Source organism: Protopterus annectens, chromosome 4.part0 (genome assembly GCF_019279795.1).
Source record: "Protopterus annectens isolate FY-2018-M chromosome 4.part0, PAN1.0, whole genome shotgun sequence".
NCBI classification, from domain to species: Eukaryota; Metazoa; Chordata; order Ceratodontiformes; family Protopteridae; genus Protopterus; species Protopterus annectens.
Window position 1 is genome coordinate 295,989,472 of NC_056733.1, and position 19,335 is coordinate 296,008,806.

At 43.2% G+C, this 19,335-nt stretch overlaps 1 long non-coding RNA gene across 1 annotated transcript in view; it reads right to left on the reverse strand.

Annotated features, from left to right (window-relative positions):
• Nucleotides 1-19,004, reverse strand: part of LOC122799315 — a 233,869-nt gene extending 214,865 nt beyond the window's left edge. The window contains exon 1 of the long non-coding RNA XR_006364454.1: nt 18,951-19,004. This is a non-coding gene — a long non-coding RNA (uncharacterized LOC122799315). The remainder of the gene's footprint in view (nt 1-18,950) is intronic.
• Nucleotides 19,005-19,335: the final 331 nt, after the last annotated feature.

A 19,335-nucleotide genomic window follows, 5' to 3' on the forward strand; every position in this document is an offset into this window, starting at 1 on the left:
GCCAAAAGGAGTCACAAAGGCTGACCTCTCTCTAGCACTGGAAGTCAAGGGCACCTGCCAGTAACACTTGGTAAGATCAATGGTGGTAAGATACTTAGCCCCACCCAGCTGCTCTAGTGCCTCATCTCTCCTAGGAATGGGGTAAGCGTCTTACTCTAATTTCCTGTAGTCCACACAGAACCTGGTGCTGCCATCCTTCTTTGGCACTAGCACCACTAGGGAGGCCCAGGGACTACTGGACTTAAATTACCCCTAGATCCAATATCTCCTGTATCTCCTCCCTCAGAGTCTGTTTGACTCTCTCAGGCACCCTATAAGGGGCCTGCCTAAGAGGCCTTTGGGGTCTTGTATCCACCTGGTGCTGCACCAGGTGGGTGCACCTTGGTTTTCCAATGAACACGTCCCCAAACTCTTGTAACAATGCTCGGATTTCTCAAACATACGTAGGAGATAGCTGCTGGGACACTGCTACCCCTTCCACTGAGGTGTCAGCCCGAGCCTCACTGAGATCAGTCACCAGATCTCCCTCAGACACTCCCTGCAATCCACTGCAAATACTCAGCACAGGGGCTTCTATCACGGTAAGGTTTTATCATGTTAACATGGTACAATTCGTGCCCATGCCTCCTGCCTAGCAGTTCCACCATGTAGTTAACATCACTTACCTTTCTTACCACTTTGTAGGATCCCTCCCAAGCCGCTTGCAGCTTGTTGTGTCTGACAGGAATGAGGACCATTATCTGCTGCCCTACAGCATAATACTCTCTAGCTCGAGCATTCTTGTCATACCATACCTTTTTTCTGTTGTTGTGCTTCTGCCAGGTTCTCCTGGGCTAAGCCCATGAGTTCCCTGAGCCTTGTCCTGAGGTTTAGGACATATGCCACAACAGACTCCTTGTGAGATTCACTCACCCTCCCACTCATCACGAATAAAATCTAGAGGTTCCCTCACCCTATGCCCATACAGCAACTCAAATGGTGAAAATACTGTGGATTCCTGGGGAACCCAGCCGTAAGCAAACAGGTGGGGCAAATATTTGTCCCACTCCCTCTTAAACTGGTCTGCAAATGCCTGTAGCATGGACTTGATTGTAGAGTTTAATCTCTCAACAAGACCAGTAGTCTGGGGATGGTAGGGGGTGGCCTTCAGGTGCTTCACTCCACAGTAATTCCAAAGGCAAGCCAGCAGGTCTGACATGAAATTTGCCCCTCTGTCAGTCAGTATTTCTTTTGGGAAATCTACCCTGCCGAAAATCTTTAGCAAAGCATTTGGCACCTTTTCTGCCTCAATGGAGGGCAAAGCCACTGCCTCAGGGTATCTTATAGTATAATCTACTACCGCTAGGATATACTTTTTCCCCGTGGAACCGAGACCCCACAATATCCATAGCTACCCTCTGAAATGGCTCCTCAATCACAGGCAAAGGCATCGAAGGAGCTCTCACATTGTCTCCTGCCTTGCCTACCTTTTGGCACAGCTCACAGGCCCTGCAGGATCCTGTTACATCTCTGGAAATTCCAGGCCAACAGAAATTTTGCACAATACGCCTCTTTGTACGTTTTATGCCCATATGACTTGCAAAGGGAATATCATGGGCTATGGCTAGAAATGCCAGATGGTAGGCGCTAGGTACTACCAACTGCTGTATCCTCTCACCTTCTAGCTCTCCCTCAGAGGTCACTCTCTATACAGTAACCCTTTGTCCCAGTATACAAATTCCCCCTTCCCTTGAAAATCAGGTGCCTCACTAGCTACCTGCCTCAGGCCTTGTAATGTACGGTCTAATAGCTGAGCCTGTCTCAACTCTCTCTCTTTGTAACACTTCCCAGCTCCCCTTTTACAGGAAGTCTGGCATCCTCTGACAGTGGTGCCTCACTGTCAGCCTGGGTACTTCTACTCACTTCTACCTTTGCATTCACTCTGTCCAAGGGAACATTAGTAGCCACAAGCAGCTGTGGCTCACCTCCACTTTCACTGCTACACAGTAGCTCCCTCACTGAAATAACCACCTCACCAGTCCTGGCTGCAAGTATGCGGTTTGACTGGGGCTCCCCCAGGTTACCAGACCCACATGCTTGTCTCCAACCCTGACTGTAACTGCATGAGCACATGGTACTACATTATCAAAATAATTCCTTATCAGGACATCTGCAGGGATATCCTCAAACACGCCTACTTTCTGGTTCCCTTCTCCACCCTTCCAGTCAAGGTGTACCCTAGCTAAAGGTATTTGGAATGGGGACCTCCTAAAGCTCTGACTGGAGTAGACTGCCCAGACAAGCAGTGCTCATCTGTAACCACTGCTGGCTTTACAATGGTTATGCCAGAGGCTGTGTCTCTCTTAGCAATGGCCTCTGCCATTAACTACAATAGGATACAACCTCCAGCTGGAAAGACCACAGAAGTACCTCACCAAGAGGATTACTGGCCTCAGACGCCCTATGCAGCCCGACTGAAGAACCTCCAGCTATACTCGGTTGCATACCGCTTACTCAGAGGTGATCTCTGCCTGACATACCAACCCAAAGTTGATTGACATGCTCCACCTAAAAAAAAAAATCCTTGAGAGCCACACGCACTAGGGATCTAAACCTCACCACAATGATAAATAGGACGTGCTGGAGGGATATATTCCTGTCCCAGAGACTTCCCATGCTTTGGAACAGGATTCCAATCTACATTAGACAGAGCCCCCTCACTAACACTCTTCAAGAGAAACCTTGACGAGTGGATGGGAAACAGAAAATTTACCCCGGGGATCACTGTAGTGGCTCTGCTGGACAGAGACACAGGGAACTAATGGCTCTGCTAGACAGAGGCACAGGGAACTAATCTAAGGGGGGTGGTGAAAGCCAACACACATTCTGGCTAGGCTTATAGATGCCCTCAGGCAGATAGCCTAGTACTTACTTATGAACCTCTTGTGGTAGTTTGGTATCCTTGTTGTCTCAAGACAACCTACTATTGGCATTTCATCTTTCCCCACTTACTGGCTCCCTCACCTTTTGTTCCCCACCTTGCCTCCATGGACATCTATATGCCACATGGCCCCACTGTTGCATTCAAAATATTTAACCCTAGGTCCTGGACGTGTACCTGTACTAGTGGGCTTCCCCTGCTACTGGCAGATTCTGTTGGGGCAGTCTGGGCTGCCCACCATGGGTTCCTTTAGACCCATGAGCAGTACTGGGGGTCCCTTTCCTGTGCAGGGATGCCCTGCTTGCTAGGTATAGGTCCCCCTTCTTCCCCAACTCATCTGAAGTAGCACATTGTCTATCAGCTAACCAGATCTTCATGTCCTCAAAGTGCTAAGGGCTTGTTCTCTCACCAAAAGGTCTGCCAGACCTTCAAAAGTGGTGACTTGACACTCACTCACCCACCTATGAAAATAAGTGCTTAGTTTGGCAACATATTCACACCGACTTTCATCTGCCTTGCATCTATGCTCACAAAACTTTTTCCTAGAAGTTTCATGTGTTAGCTTAAAAATTTCTAACAGACCATTCTTAAGAGCAGTATAATCAAAATGTTCGTGATCAGAAAGTTTAGACAACACAGTTACAGCTTTACCATTGAGTAAGGAGGTCAGGAACCGTATCCAGAGCCTTTGGTCAACATCATACCATTTATATAACCTCTCAAACACACAAATGAAACTATCAAACCCCCTCTGTAAACTGCAGAAGAAATTTACTGACCTTTTGTGCTTCTGGTTACTCCCTTCCTCATTACCTCCATGAGTCTGGCAGAGAGTCAACATCTCCTTTTCGTGCTGCCTCTGCCTCTCCTTCTCCTCAGCTTCCAGGCATAGCAGATTCTCATTCTCCTCAGCCAGCAGATGTCTCAGTCTCTCTGCTTCATCTGTTTCCAAACGGCTGGCTTGCAACTCAAGTCTCTTTAGCTCCAGATGGATTTTTAAGTCCTCTGCAGAAAGGTTGAGCTGTCCATTCTCTGAGTGTTGTACAACTCCAAGGCCAGTCTGATCATCCTCCTGAATGCTGTTTTCTGATGCAGCTGTGACCAAAGATGCAATCATGTCTGTCTTAGTCAGGTTTCCATGCACCACTCCCTTAGCCTGGCACATCTCAGCCAACTGGCTCCTTGTCAGCTTGCCATACTCCCTGCTGACATGCTTTCCTGCTCTCCCTGACTAAGCTAACAAAAAAAATAAAACAATTGTGATTTGAACTCTGAATATTCACTGCATGGCTGATTTAGAGTACAAAAACACTTTCAGTGATCACTGTACACAAGCTACAGGAATTCCCTATCCACACCACTACAAGTCAATTGCCAACCAATTAATATGTGGTGTGGATATACCACCACTGCCACCAATTAATATGCGATGCCCGTGCACTGGCCCAGTAATCAAGGAGCCTCAATCCTCACCACTAGCACCATTGAGGGGGCATCCACACTGGGAAGGACAACAAATATACACACAGTAAAGTACAACTTCCCTTAAGAGCACACAGAGATCACAGTCAGAGGTTGGTTTTTCCCTTTTTCTCCAGATCCCCAATAAAACTCCCCACTGGCACATCTGTAGGGTACAGGTCCCAGCCTAGTGGTCAAGATAAAACCTCCAGTATCCTCTCTGTCCAAACAGTGCTTTGTGTCCCTGGCCAAGTAACTGACACACACACTCTTAAGATACGAGTTATATACAAACATGCAGACACTCCTGGGGAAGGCTGGCACAGGGTCTCCAGCTATGCTCCTTCCTGCCAGTCTATAAGGTAGTACCAGCTGCCACCAACCACTAATATAAGCTACTAATAAGGCCCTTACCAAATGGTGCCCAATTTTACTGTGCAATATTATCCAAATAGAAAGTGTGACCGACCAGCAAGACTATTGGAGTGGCTTTGTACAGTATCACTGTACTATATACATCCAATGTACTCTAGAGCTTAAATTATCTCTACACAAAACAACCACAGTTGAAAGGTTTAAAAATATTTAATAATAAATAATGAAAACACAAGACAATACTTCGTACTACATAGTGCTAGTCAAGAGTTCAGACATCACAAGAAAATGTTTAAATACTGTTGAATAGTTCTGACAAATATAGAAAACAGCTAGACTAAACTTAGTATTTTCTATATTTTCCTAAGAGCAATCACAGTTCTAAAAAACTTACATACAGAGCAAAAGCAAGTACTGGTGAGTTGCTGTCAGCTTTTGCCAAAATCCAAAAATGCCCCTTTCTTTCTGTCCTTAAACTAATAACACAGTACTGCTTCACATTACATAATTTTTGACACTTCTCTGGTTTCCAGGCCAACAGTTTAACATAGCTTTGATCTTGCACCTGGTCAGGAAACCACAGCAATTAAAAACATTATATATGTAAAATCTAGCAATTAACTCTGGTCTCAAAACAACAAAGAATCTGCCGGTCCAAACATCACGGCTTCGAGTTTGAGATCAGTCATACAAGGCTTGACTTACCAGCTTTCTTCCAGCAGAGTGCACTATTGTTACATTTTTGATGTTCAACATTTAACACAATTTTCTTCCATTTAAGAGAACAAGCCATTGGCTTATATTAATAGATACAAATGACAAAATTATCTACAAATTATCTACAAAATTCTATCTAGCTAGGCTGGCAGACTTCACAATATGTAACCGCCTCAAGAGAATTTAATGCTTAAATGACAGATCTAATGTGGGCCTATTTATGCAGTTCTATATGGCTCATTGCTTAATTTGGACATCCCCCTCTAACTTTTTTTTTTTTTTTTTTTTTTTTTTTTTACTTCAGAGCAATTTACTTTTGCGATCACCCAACACATGTAAAAGCACCAATGAGACTACAAATACATGCAGATATGTTGAACTGGTTAATACTGCCAAAATGTAAAATAAGCTCTCATCACTAGCATCTAACTGCAGCCTAACTGGTTCAGTCAATGTAGCAAAGCACCAGGCAACCTTAGTCTTCAACAGGCTGAAGTTCTCATGGGGAGCCAAGACCTCAGCTGGCCAACAAGGATCATGAAACAGTATGGTTCACCTTAAACAGAGGACTAAAAGCGGTTAGTTGCTACTGGAAATGCAGAAGACACTAGGGCAGTGGGGGATAAGTGGAGTGGAAACACCCAAGGAAAAGGTCAAGAGGAAACTAAACTGGCTAGTAAGGGAGGTCAAGACAGTGCTATGGCAGAATCAGAAAGTTATGGCAGTATCAGAAATTAATTCAAATGATGAAAAACAGGGCGGCCACGGTGGTGCAGTGGTTAATGTTGCCACCTTACAGCGAGAGGTTCTCCAGTTCAATTCTCGGCTGGGGTGCTTTCTGTGAGTCTGTATGTCCTCCCTGTGATTGCGTGGGTTTCCTCCGGGTGGTCCGGTTTCCTCCCACATCCCAAAGACATGCTGTAGGTGGATTGGACACTCTAAATTGGCCCTACTTGTGAGTGCGTGCGTGTGCCTTCTGTGGAAGGTTGGGTGCCGGACTGGCAACTCGACACAGTAAAAACTTCACTGCCAATCCTGAGCGGACAGGTGATCCGCTGTGGCGACCCTTAACCGGGAAAAGCCAAAAGAAGAAGATTCAAATGATGAAAAGAAATAGAAAAAGGAAGGAAAAAAAGCTTATATATGGGCCAGGAGGGAAATTAATTAATTAATAGGTGAGAAAGGCCAAGGTCAAACTGAAAAGGAAAAGCATCAGATCATGAGTCCGTAGCTGGATGTCGGATTTGTTCATCTCCTGTTGTCAACTGGTATTAATAAAAATACTAGAGGTAGCCAACTCCCATAATGCTATGTTGGTCTGATGACAGGATTAGCAAGTGTGCGAGCTGCCACTAGATGACAAAATAATGCAATTGGCAACCCATTTATAAAGTGCCTTCTTGGCAAGTGTGGGCCCTTCTCTCCCTAGTGCAAAGAACAGCTGATCCGGACTTTGTGAAATTTCACAAATCACTTCAAAGTGAAAGGGCCACTCTCCCTCGGCTTCTGCGTTTGTGAAAAAAAATTCTGAGAATATACTAGTAAAGGGACAGTTCTGAAACCACCTTCAAAAGGAAGTGTGTGTTCCACCAGAGAAGTACCGGATTCTTCTGAAAAAAACAAATTCCTTACATTGAAGTACCTTTGTACATAGGTTCTTGATAACAGCCACCAGATTCATAGGTTGGTACTAGGCTATTGGCCCTAGGGCCTATACAAGCCTAGCCATAAAAATTCCCTGGATAATTCTTCCCACAATATTTACTTCCCTGGACCCCTGTCTAGCAAGGCGACTGACATGATCCCCGGGGTGAATTTCCTGTCTCCCATCCAATCATCAAGGTTCCTTTTGAAGACGGCCAAGGAGGCGCACTGCTTGAAATGTATGGGCAGTCTATTCCAGAGTATGGGGAGTCTCTGGGTCAGGAACCTATTGCTCCAGCATGTTTTATTCATTGTGATGACCAGGTTTAGATCCCTGGAGCGTGTGGCTCTCAGGGATTGGGATTTCTTTAAGTGGAGCATGTCCAACAGCTCAGGGTTTGACATGGCCTTGTATGTTAAGCAGAGATCGCCTCTGAGCAGACGATATGTCACAGAGTATAGCTGGAGTTTTTTTTTAAACTGTCAGCATATGGCATTTGCTTTAGGCCTGTGATTCTTTTAGTGAGGTATTTCTGTGGCCTTTCCAGCTGTTGCACGTCTTGTGAGGTACATACCAAATGGGGCATTATATTCTATAATGGCTCTAATGAGGGATAAGTATAGTGGGACAATGGCCTCCTTTTTTCTGGATGAAAAGCCCTTAGTGATGAGATCTGCCACATAGAAGGATTTCCTGACTGTTGTGGCAATGTGGTTATCGAAGGTGAGACAATTGTCCACCTGTGTCCCTAAGTCTCTCATCACATTTTCGATGTTTAGGGTACTGCCACCTTTGTGGTAATTCATGGGTACATGTTTTTTCCCAAAGGGGATAACTACACAATTCTTGGCATTAAGCTTGAGCCCATGGCTCTGGCACAAGGCATCTGTTTCTGTAAGGCCCTTTTGCAGAATATCCTCATCATTTGGGGATTCAATAATGGCTCCCAGTTTGCAGTCATCTGCGAACTTTGTTAGCCAGAGTCCTCTAGTGTTGGCCTGTACTTCAGAGAAGTAGATGTCAAACAAGAGTGGTTCCAGGACTGAACCCTGAGGTACTCCATTTGTCTGCAGCTGAATTTGGAGTCGGCTATTTTTAAAGTCTGGGTTCTGTCAGTAAGCCAGTTGGCAGCCCATCGAGTGATGTAGGGATTTATGCCCAGCTTTAGTAAGTTTATCTATGATTCCAGAGTGGGGGAATGGTGTTGAAGGCCTTGGCAAGGTCCAGATAGGCTGTATGGACCACCTTACTCTCGTCCATAGCTCTGGAGACTGATTCGAAGAAGTCAATCAGGTTCAGGAGACAAGATCGGCCCTTCACAAACCCAAACTGGGTGGGGGTTCCAGTGTTTGAAGGTTGCCAAAATCTTTGTTTATAAGTTCCATGACAATGCTTTCCATGCCCTTGGGGATCCAAGGTGGATCCCCCCTTGTGGAGTGGGATAACTGTAGCTGTGCGCCACTCAGTGGGCACAAAGCCTGAGGTGAGGCTATGATTAAACATGACACTTAGGTGAGGTGCCAGTTCATTTTGTAGTTCATGTAGTACACATCCTAGGATGTCATCTGGTCCCATGGATGCTGTATTCTTAGCTTTGGAGAGTGCGGTTTCTACCTGTGTGGCCGTGATTACTAGCATTTGGCAATCTTTTGGTATTGAGATGGGCCCTTTAGGGGGTGAAGTTGGCACTAAATCGATCTGCCAGGATATTGGCAATATCCTTGGGATCAGTATATTTAATGCCATTCTGTTGCAGCTCAGAGCAGATCTGAACATTGCCATTTAGATTCTTGACATAACTATAGAATGCCTTGTGGTTGCCTTTGGAATCTTTGGCAATTTTATTGTCGTAACTAGCTTTTGAGGATTTTATGAGGGATCTCAGCTTCTTACGGAGGCTGGTGAGGGAGTTTTTTGCATCCTGGGATTTTTCTCTAATGCAACAGTTTCTTCCTTCTGTTATATAGTTTCTTTACAGCAGGGGACCACCAGATTGGCTTCCTTTTTTTGGAGGACAGCATCCTGGTTCTATTTGGGATGGCATGATTCATGCACGAGTGGATGTGCTCGTACAGTGCCTTAGTGTAGGATTCTGCAGTCGAACTTTCAGATCCCATCTGCATTGGTGTCATGAAGTTTGCCCCTTCTGACTTCAGTAGCATGAAGTTGGCTTTGGAGAAGTTTTTTAAGGAGGTTTCCTTACTGGGGGGGGGGGGGTGGATGTCAAGAGTGATTTGCTTATGGTCAGACCTGACCAATGAGGGGATGACCACTGGTGAGGAGCATCTATCTCTCATGTTGGTAATGACCAGGTCTAGGATATTGGAGTATTCTGACAAAACAATCCTCAGCAATACCAACACGATAAGCTTAGATGATGAAGGGGCAAATCCATAAACAGCAAAGTTGAAATTTAATGGATGGGGGGGAAGTTATACAAAGGAAAACAGAGATGCAGCACTTGCCCAAGGAACTGCTCGACCATCTAGTGCTGGACCACGATTCTACCCTCCACAAATTCATGACCTATGGGAATATATGAAACATGCTCAGACCCAAATTTATACAGGTCTGTCTGAAACGTATCACAATCAGCTACAGACCAAATGAACAGGGTTGCACAAGGCACAGCTGTCCAAAATGAGAACCTGAAGCCACAAACCTGATGGGTGGAAGTCTTAGCAGCCTGAACTTTAAATTATCTCAACCAGCAACTCTGGTATAATCAAGGGGTTCCGTTTTAAACCAGAAGCAGGATGCTAAGGTTAGGTCAACTGTTCCATTAGCCATGGATAATGCCCACCCAGGACTGAAACATTGTTTGTACTGCCAGAGTCCTGAGAGTCTGAAACTGCATCTTACTCATCCCAAGATGAAATGGAGAAGGAGTTTTGATCCCCCCCCTGAACTTTTAGAAAGAATCTGTGAAAATAGCAGAAATGCAGAAAGATACCTTTTGTGACATGGGATGGAGAACATCCACTCCCTATATTTCCCTTACCCAGCTAATCAGAACAGAAAAGGGGGAAGACCCGCATTCTCTTGGGTGGTAAATGGGAATGTTCTTCTTCCAGAAGACTGACTATATATGCAGCTCAAGGAAAGGACAGGAAGTGAAGATGGGTCCCGCCAGCTCTCTCACTTCCACCAGGATGTGAAATATCTAGAGACAGTGAAGCTCCTTTACAGTGCCACACAAGCACTGCCTCCTTGCACAGAGGGTATGACCTTGTGCCCCTTGCCTGTTTAGATGCAACACAATGAATAGGTTAGCTTTCTGAATGGTTTAGGAAAGGCCCTAGATGAAGCAGCATCTCCAGGACATTTCAAAGTCAAGACAATCAACTAAGTTTAATTTCAAATGGCTAATGTGGAAACTCCTCCATGGAGACCACATGCCTCATTTTGCTGGGGAGTTAAGGTATGCACCTCAACCCATAAGTAAAGCATCCAGCATCAGATTTTGTTACAGAATTAGCTGCAGAAAAGGAAGACTCATGTAACTGGTGGGCAATGTCCCCTACTCTAAAGAATGGAGCAACAAGGGTCTGACAGCACATGTTGCTCCATGAATGCATGCATGCATGACGGAACTGAAGCCACTAACGTCACAGTCCAGTGTACTGTCACAGCATCATCATGTGTGAACAAAAGGCATCATTAGGAGTGTGGCAGCAATTAAGCCCAGAATTTGCTGGGCCTCTGCTACATCTTCAGTCAGAAAAAGAAAATCTCACAAAGCCTTGTCCAAATGCAGCAGTGAATATAATCTAGATCCATGCCTGTAAGGGCAATCCACTTAGGAGTCAGGAGTGTTTCTTCCAATTTAAGATGACTCCAAGGGAATGCAACCATGGAGCATCCCACACCAGGGACATTTCCCAAGAGGTTGTGAATGTGGCTACAGGAATCTGGACATCCAGGTCAAACAGCATATGGATGTCACACTCCTGCAAGACTTTTGTCAATTTACCCAACACCTCGGTAGTGCTCTGGATACTGAGGAATGCACAGGTAGAAATACACTGCATTTAAAAAATTTTCAGTCATGGTGAACCAAAAGAATCTTGTGCGGCCTTCAGTCATGGTGAACCAAAAGAATCTTGTGCGGCCTTCAAATACCAACATCCTTCTGCATTGAATGAACTGGGCCTGAAGCACCTGTAGAGTGACTGTACAAAATCCATACAAAGATTGTGCTTATTAGAGTCAGTGATGTCTAGAACAAGATGGAACTCGTTCATCTCATTCAAGAACATAAAGAGGTGACAGTAAATCTGCTATCCTTGCTGTGAAAACAGGACAGCCTCCAATGTCCATTTAAGCAGCGGTGTCTGTGGCTGTCTTAAGAGCTCTTCTAACACAGCTGCTCCATCTACAGAACTTTTTTTGGAAGGGGGCTAATCAGTAAGCTTCAGAATGTGACAAAGAATGACCACGTCTAGAAGCTACTGATCCTTTACTGTTCTCTCCAACTCTAGGTGAAGATGGGGAGCTGCCTAATCATGGGTAGCACAGAACACTTAATCAGAACTACAGTGGTGTGGTGTACTAGGGTCAATTTCTTGAGTGACTTATCAAACACAGGTGGAAGATGGAATGGCATATGTTCTTCTTTTGGCTGTTCCGGTTAGGGCTCGCCACAGCGGATCATCTGTTTCCATTTCTTCCTGTCGTCTGCATCTTGCTCTGCCACACCAACCACTTGCATGTCATCTTTCACCACATCCATAAACCTTATCTTAGGCCTTCTTCTTTTCCTCTTACCTGGCAGCTCCATCCTTAGCATCCTTTCCCCAATATACCCAGCATCCCTCCTCAGCACATCCAATCCAACGCAATCTCACCTCTCCGGATTTGTCAAATAACCGGCCAACCTGAGCTGACCCTCTAATATACTGATTCCTAATCTTGTCTATCCTCATCACACCCAATGCAAATCTTAACATCTTTAACTCTGCCACCTCCAGCTCTGACTCATGCCTTTTTGTCAATGCTACTGTCTTCAACCCATATAACATAGCTAGTCTCATTACCCTCTTGCAGACCTTCCCTTTCACTCTTACTGGTACCAATCTGTCATAAAAAACTCCTGACACTCTTCTCCACCTACTCCACCCTGCCTATGCTCTCCTTCACCTCTCTTCCACATTCACCATTACTCTGAACTGTTGATACCAAGTATTTAAACTCATCCACCTTTGCCAACTCTACTCCATGCATCCTCACCATTCCTCTTATCCTCCCTCTCATTCACACACACATATATTCTTAGTCCTGCTGACCTTCATTCCTCTCCTCTCTAGAGCACATCTCCACCTCTCCAGGATCTCCTCAACCTGTTCCCTACTCTCACTACAGATCACAATGTCATCTGCAAACATCATGGTCCACGGAGACTCCTGTCTAATCTCGTCTGTCAACCTAAGCATCACCATTGCAAATAAGAAAGGTCTCAGAGCTGATCCTTGATGTAATCCCACCTCCACATTAAATGCATTCATCATTCCTACTGCAAACCTCACCACTGTCACACTACTCTCGTACGTATTCTGTACCACACTTACCTACTTCTCTTCCACTCCTGACTTCCTCATACAATACGACAACTCCTCTCTAGGCACCCTGTCATATTCTTTTTCCAAGTCCAGAAAGACAATGCAACTCCTTCTGACCTTCTCTATACTTCAACACTCTCAGAGCAAACCTTGTATCTGTATTGCTCTTTCCTGGCATGAAACTATACTGCTGCTACAATTAATCATCACCTCCCTTCTCAACCTAACTTCCACTACTCTACCCCATAACTTCATGCTGTGACTGATCAATTTTATTCCTGTAGTTACTACAGCTCTGCACATCACCCTTATTCTTAAAAATCAGTACCATAACACTTCTCCACTCCTCATGCTTCCTCTCCCCTTCTTTCATTAAACAATCTGGTTAAAACCTCCACTGTCATCTCTCCTAAAACACCTCCATGCTTCCACAGGTATGTCATCTGGACCAATAGCCTTTCCATTCTTCATCCTCTTCATAGCTGTCCTTATTTCCTCCTCCTACTACTACAAACTGTAGAACTACTATAAAAACAAAAAACAGCCAAGGCTAGAAGATACAAACAAGAATTTACTGTAACAGTAAGCGCTTTCGTGGGCACACATACACCCACTTCTTCAGACTGTTCAACAAAAGTAATATACCACATTTAAATAGTTAGCCAAATAAGCACATGATGGTTAGATGTCTAAAAAAAGTAGTTATGTCTTACCATAACGTTCCATCTGTATTGTTGATCCTCATTCAGTCATTACGCATGGGTATCTGTTCCAACCTCGGAACCGAGCGGGCCATTTTCCAAGCTCGCTTCAGCTTCAAACTTTTTAACTAAACTCTTACCCACAATCCCCCTCTCCCTGTTACCTCAGATTGAGTTTGCAAGTCAAAGAAGGTAGAGGCTACCTCTGGTCAAATAACCTAAGAGAGCCGGATGGCGAGATCCACTAGAAACCACAGGAGGGGGAAGGAGGGAGGGGCGTAATGACTGAACGAGGATCAACAATACAGATGGAACATTATGGTAAGACATAACTTCTTTATCTGATATTGTTAATCCTCATTCATTCCTTACACATGGGATAGAGTCCCCAGCTACCTCTATACCTGGGAGGCTCTCATGGATACGTTCAACTATCTAGCTAATGTGACCTTAGCAACAGCATATCCTAATCTAGGTCCAGAAAAGGCCAAAAATAACTGGTCTGATTTACGAAAGGACCTAGTCCTGTTTAGGTAAAAACTGATTTGCCTGTGGGTATCTAGGGTATGTAGGCAATACTCCCCTGTTTGAATGATTGGGAAAGAAAACTGGCAATTCAATGGTTTGATTAATGGACATTTCAGCGATTACTTTTGGCAGAAATTATGGATTAGTTCTCAGAGACACTATCTCTATGAAAAATCAAGTATGGACTCTTGATACATAAAGCTTGAAGCTCAGAAATACGTCTGGCAGAGGTAATGGCGACCAAAAACAAGGTTTTCCATGACAAATGCCTGAGGTCGCAAGAAGAGGCTGGTTCGAAAGGTGGCATTGTCAGAGCTTGTAGAACTAATGATAAATCCCACGGTTGAATAGGTTCTCTAAAAGGTGGCTTCAGATGATTCACACCCTTTATGAAGGTCTTGCATAATTTGTGGGACATAAGTGAGGAATCTTAGACACCCTCATGAAAATTAGAAATTGCAGCCAAATGAACTCTAATGGTAGAGGCAGATGGACCCGATTGGAAAAGGTCGGCCAGATAGTCTAGTATAATCGACACTGGTGCTGAGAAGGGATCTACTTGTTTATTTTTCAGTCAACAGGTGAATCTCTTTCCACTTGCTCAGATAAGTAATTCTAGTGGAAGGCAACAAAGACTATGGTGAAGGTAAACCGGTCCTCCAAAAAATAAATCATACAATATCACAGTCAAAGGAAGCAGCGGAACAAAGCAGTAAAATTCAAGAATTTAATCCCAGAACAAACAGAAAGCGCTTTTGCAGCAGCAGCTGCTTCATCAGACAAATAAAGATCCAAACTGTAGTACTTTTAAACAGCAAAGCAGCCAATTAGCACGCAAAAACAATTAGGAATTGACAAGACCTCTTAAAGCCACACCAAAAAATGCAGCTCAAAGCTCATTGTATAAACACAAAAACATTTAATTCATAAAAACATATAAAGCATTTTATTCAACAGTCAAAAAATGCAGCTCAGAACTCGTTATATAAACATGAAAACATTTTATACATAAAAGCTTATAGAACATTTCATTCATAAAAACATTATAAAAATACTGAACATAATTAATATCTATCTGGCTAAGGGCCTATTCATTAAAACTGGTTTAATAGAAAATTTATCATTGAGGCCTTTCCCCATATTGCTTTCATTCTAATAATCCATTTCAATTCTTTGCTTTCTACCTTAGTTCTATATGGGCCCCCCCTTATACCCAACATTGACTGTTTCAACAACCATAAACTTAAAATTGTGCTGAGCACCTAGTAATATGATGTGCTTAGATAAAGCATTAGTCTCAGCTCTCCTGGAGATATCATATTGATGCTCCCTCATCCTGTCTCATAGCCTATGTGTTGTCATCCCAATGTAGAAACAGTAACAAACAGTGCAGTAGGCTAAATAAACTAGATTCACTGTGTTACAGTTAGCTCTGGCTCTGAAAAACATCTTTTTATGCATATCTGAATGTTCAAATACAGCACTACTGTCAATCAAATGCCAGTAGTTACATGCCCGACAGGGTACTAGGTGCTCTCTCTGACAACCCCACTTCAACTTTTTTCTCTGTATATAGTCTTAAAAATTCACTGAGTCAGAATTTGAGATTGAAATACAAGCATTACATATAGGAAGCAATTGACAACTCATCAGGCATTTGCAGCTCAAAGCAAGCATAGACACACTTTTGTTAATCACATTCCCAAATAATCCAACATTGCTTCCACTGTAGCTGAAGATGTGACAAACCCCTATGCTAACAAAAACAAAACAAAAAAAAAACTCAACCTAGTACAAGTACTTCACGCCTACTGCTGACTCTTAAGCTCATCGTACGTTTCCAATGCAGGATGTAGAAGACTGATTCACAGATACCTTTTCAAACCAAGTCATTCATGTCAGCAAAGCAGACCAAGTTTTAGACTGAGGATTACAGCTAGTCCCCTGCAGCTGCCTTATCTAATATCCTCCCGTCCATCCTTTCCTTTCTCTGTTTCAAAAAATTCTGAACTTGTGAGAAGTGGGAACACATTCTAGTATCAAAGGCAGCTATCAAAATTTTTTTTTTTTTTTAATCAAGTGAAAGTTTCTATAAATGATGTATTTATTTTTACAAAACCTTCTGCATTTAACTGACAGTTTAATTGCAGCACTGTGTAGAATGTTTTTGATTTTCTGTGATTTACAAATCTACCACTGTAGCGCTTCAGATCTTCAATCTGGTTGCACTTACTTCAGTAACACGGACTTTCCTTGTGGACCATTTCTCCCAAGTTGTGCAGATATGAAAATTACTATATTTAATTAAGGAGGTGTGACCGCCTCTGAAAGTAGGCAAATTCGTAGCCCTTTCAAAGGAACTACATTGCTGAATTGAAAAATGCAGTTCTGATCATTCATTTTCTACTGTAACATTTCCCATGTTATGACCAATTTACTGGCATGAATTATTACATTATGTCCTGCTCAGGGCAGGGTCCTATTACCCTCTCTGTAAGTGACCTTTTCACATGTCTAACTTAAGATGTCCCCCTTATAACTACAATCCACATACTCTCCTCCTTGATCCTTTTTCTTCAACTCTATCTGACCTCTTGCCCCTAAACTAAGGAATCAAATAATTTCCCCTTACACTTTTAGAAAGCCAGGCATACATAAATTAGGCATCTCTGTTCGCTTTCAAGCAGCTTGTCCTTCCTTAATCTGTACTGGGTCCAAAATGTTACACAGTACTCTTGTCAGACAGAAAGAACTTAAACATCTCTGCAATCAACTCCACTCCTCATTCTCACACTTGCATCTTATTGAACTTTATTACTACCCTTTTACCCAATGTGTTTGTCACAGTTTCTCATACAATGTGCATAACCTTGTGCTTTCTTAAATGAAATCCCTGCTATTACCCATCTGCCCACAATGGTAGGTGCTCTACACCACAATGGAGACTGCCCACCAAACCATGATTACTGTACAGATCCTTAAAGCCAGTCTTCTAACACAGACTGACTGATGTCAAAATTGAATCCTACAGTGCTCCACTGACTACTGACCTTTTCCTCAACAGTTCCATGACCACCACCACTGGTGTCTGCTCATCTAAATTTTCAGTGCCTCCCACCACTCTAGAACCTACTCCATTGCCCTTTGGTACTCCTACCAATACAATGCACACTCAAAAGCTTTGTAAAGATCCACATATACACATCTACACTGGTATACCCAAAGTATCCCCTACTCAATAACAAATCAAGCTGGTTTGAGAAGACTTGTACAACTGATACTAAGAGGTCTTTTATGGCCTCACTCCTTCCTAAACCCAGCTTTATGCAAGAGAAACCGTGATATCAACCACGTCTTTAGCATCACTCTGGATACAAGGACATGTTCTGCCAGTGTTCCATTGTTACTGCAATTGCCACTGGAAGATTACTGACTTCTTAGTCAGACTTCCATCTGCCCCCTTCAAAACCTGTCTTACCCTTCCATGCTGGAAACTCTTCCTCATCTGTCCTGTGTAAATAGTGAGGCGCGTTATCTACTATATTTTCCTCCCATTTTCCAATAAAATAATTTTCCAATTTTACTTGCATTCTCAAACATCTCTGGAAATGTCATTTGCCTATCACTCATCCCCCATCAGTCTCCTTTTTTCTGGCGACTTTGCCTTGCTGACCTCATCTGCTACCATTTCTGCCCGTCACCTAGTTTAAACTTATTATGCAGGTCTTCTCATTGATAACCACTTGTACCTTTACAAAACCCCTTTTCCATTGGTCCTGGAAACTCCACAGTAGCATCAGTTAAGAGCTCAGGCTTAGAATGCTACCCACTAAAGACAACCTCCTCCTCCATCCAGGAAACAGACATTCCAGACCTTGTGATGGACCAACAGACCACAGCAGTCATGAAAAGCAATGTGACTACACCAAGGTCATGTCCTGAAGCGAGGCCACAGTCCATAATTCAGACACTACATCTGAAGTTCTGGACAAGTCATGACAAGCTATAGCATTACTTTTCTGTCTCTGCAGCTGCAATGCAGATGTCAAAGCAGGCAGAACATAAAGCGGCTTTCACACCATTATAAATCTGACCATTAAGATTAAAACAATGTTACTATGAGTACTGGTAACATGTCCAAGAGCAATCGGGGAAGTCTAAAGCAGAAATAAGTTACACTCAGGGGGTGGGGTAGGGGGTCCTATGCAACAACCATGTGATTCTTACATATTGCTATACCATTTTCTTGGGGGGGGGGGTGTTGCCCCATTCTTCCTAAGTCTAACAAAGCACTACCCTGTGGCCAAATATTCTGCATTTCTCAGAGCAAGAGTGCCTAGAAAACAGATTTGAAAGAACTTTCACCTGTATTCGTACTATTGTCAGTTTCCCCAGGTTTCAATGACATTGGCAGACAAAGGCACCAACTCTTTCAAGTCAGTACTGAAGTACACACTAAGACACCTCATTAGATGAGCAGCTGCAATATCACAGACTTCTGTTCAAACCTCTGAAATCTCAATCTACACAACACTGATCTGTCAACCACAAATTGAAAGATATAGTCAAAACACCTGTTTTTTTTTCCTTCAAAAAAAGTGCATCTTAGAACTTTTTAAGGCTAATTTTTTAAGCAATGCTACTGCCTCAGGATAAGGTATGAGAATTTACTTCTGATGTGTACAGTGCATTACGTTAAACTGGCAGAAAGAGTTAAACAAGCATCATCTCTGCACAGAAGCAGACAGTCTCCCCTAAACTTCACTATGTGGCACTGTGACCTTTGAACAAACACAGCACAGATTCTACAGATAAATCAGAGTTATCTGAAGCCAGTGCTGTGTTTTAGAATGAAGGAAGCCACCCACCTCCTTTCCTTCTTTGTAATACAGGTCATACAGGAACCAGTGCATAAATAAACCACACTAAGTGGATAGCACAATTTTAAATCTTTTAGAAGATCTACGTAACAGCAGTTCAGATCTCGTTTTACGGTTATCAGGATTACACAACATATTTATTATCTGCTGCATTAATCTCCTTACCTTAGGGTAGCCTTTCAAATTAACTGGAGTCTTAAAATCACCTTTCATTACCTACAGGAAAAAAAATGAAGTGAATGTAATCCACTGGATTTCATTTACCACAGTAGCAATACTGTTATCTTTTCTTTAGTATATGAAATGAGATCATAATTTTCTGCACAATGTTACTGAGAAATGGCTATATAAACAGCTTTTGTCTTCTGGGTAGCTTGAAAAGCATAGCTGTAAACACAAGCATCTTTGTTAGTGGAGACAGAAAAAGATAATCATGCTGCCTTCCAGGTTTTTTTCCTGCCTACTCACTAAACAGTACTAACCATCACACAACTAACAGGCAGCTTTGTACAGTGTTTACTACTTAGCAGTGTACATGTAACAGAACATT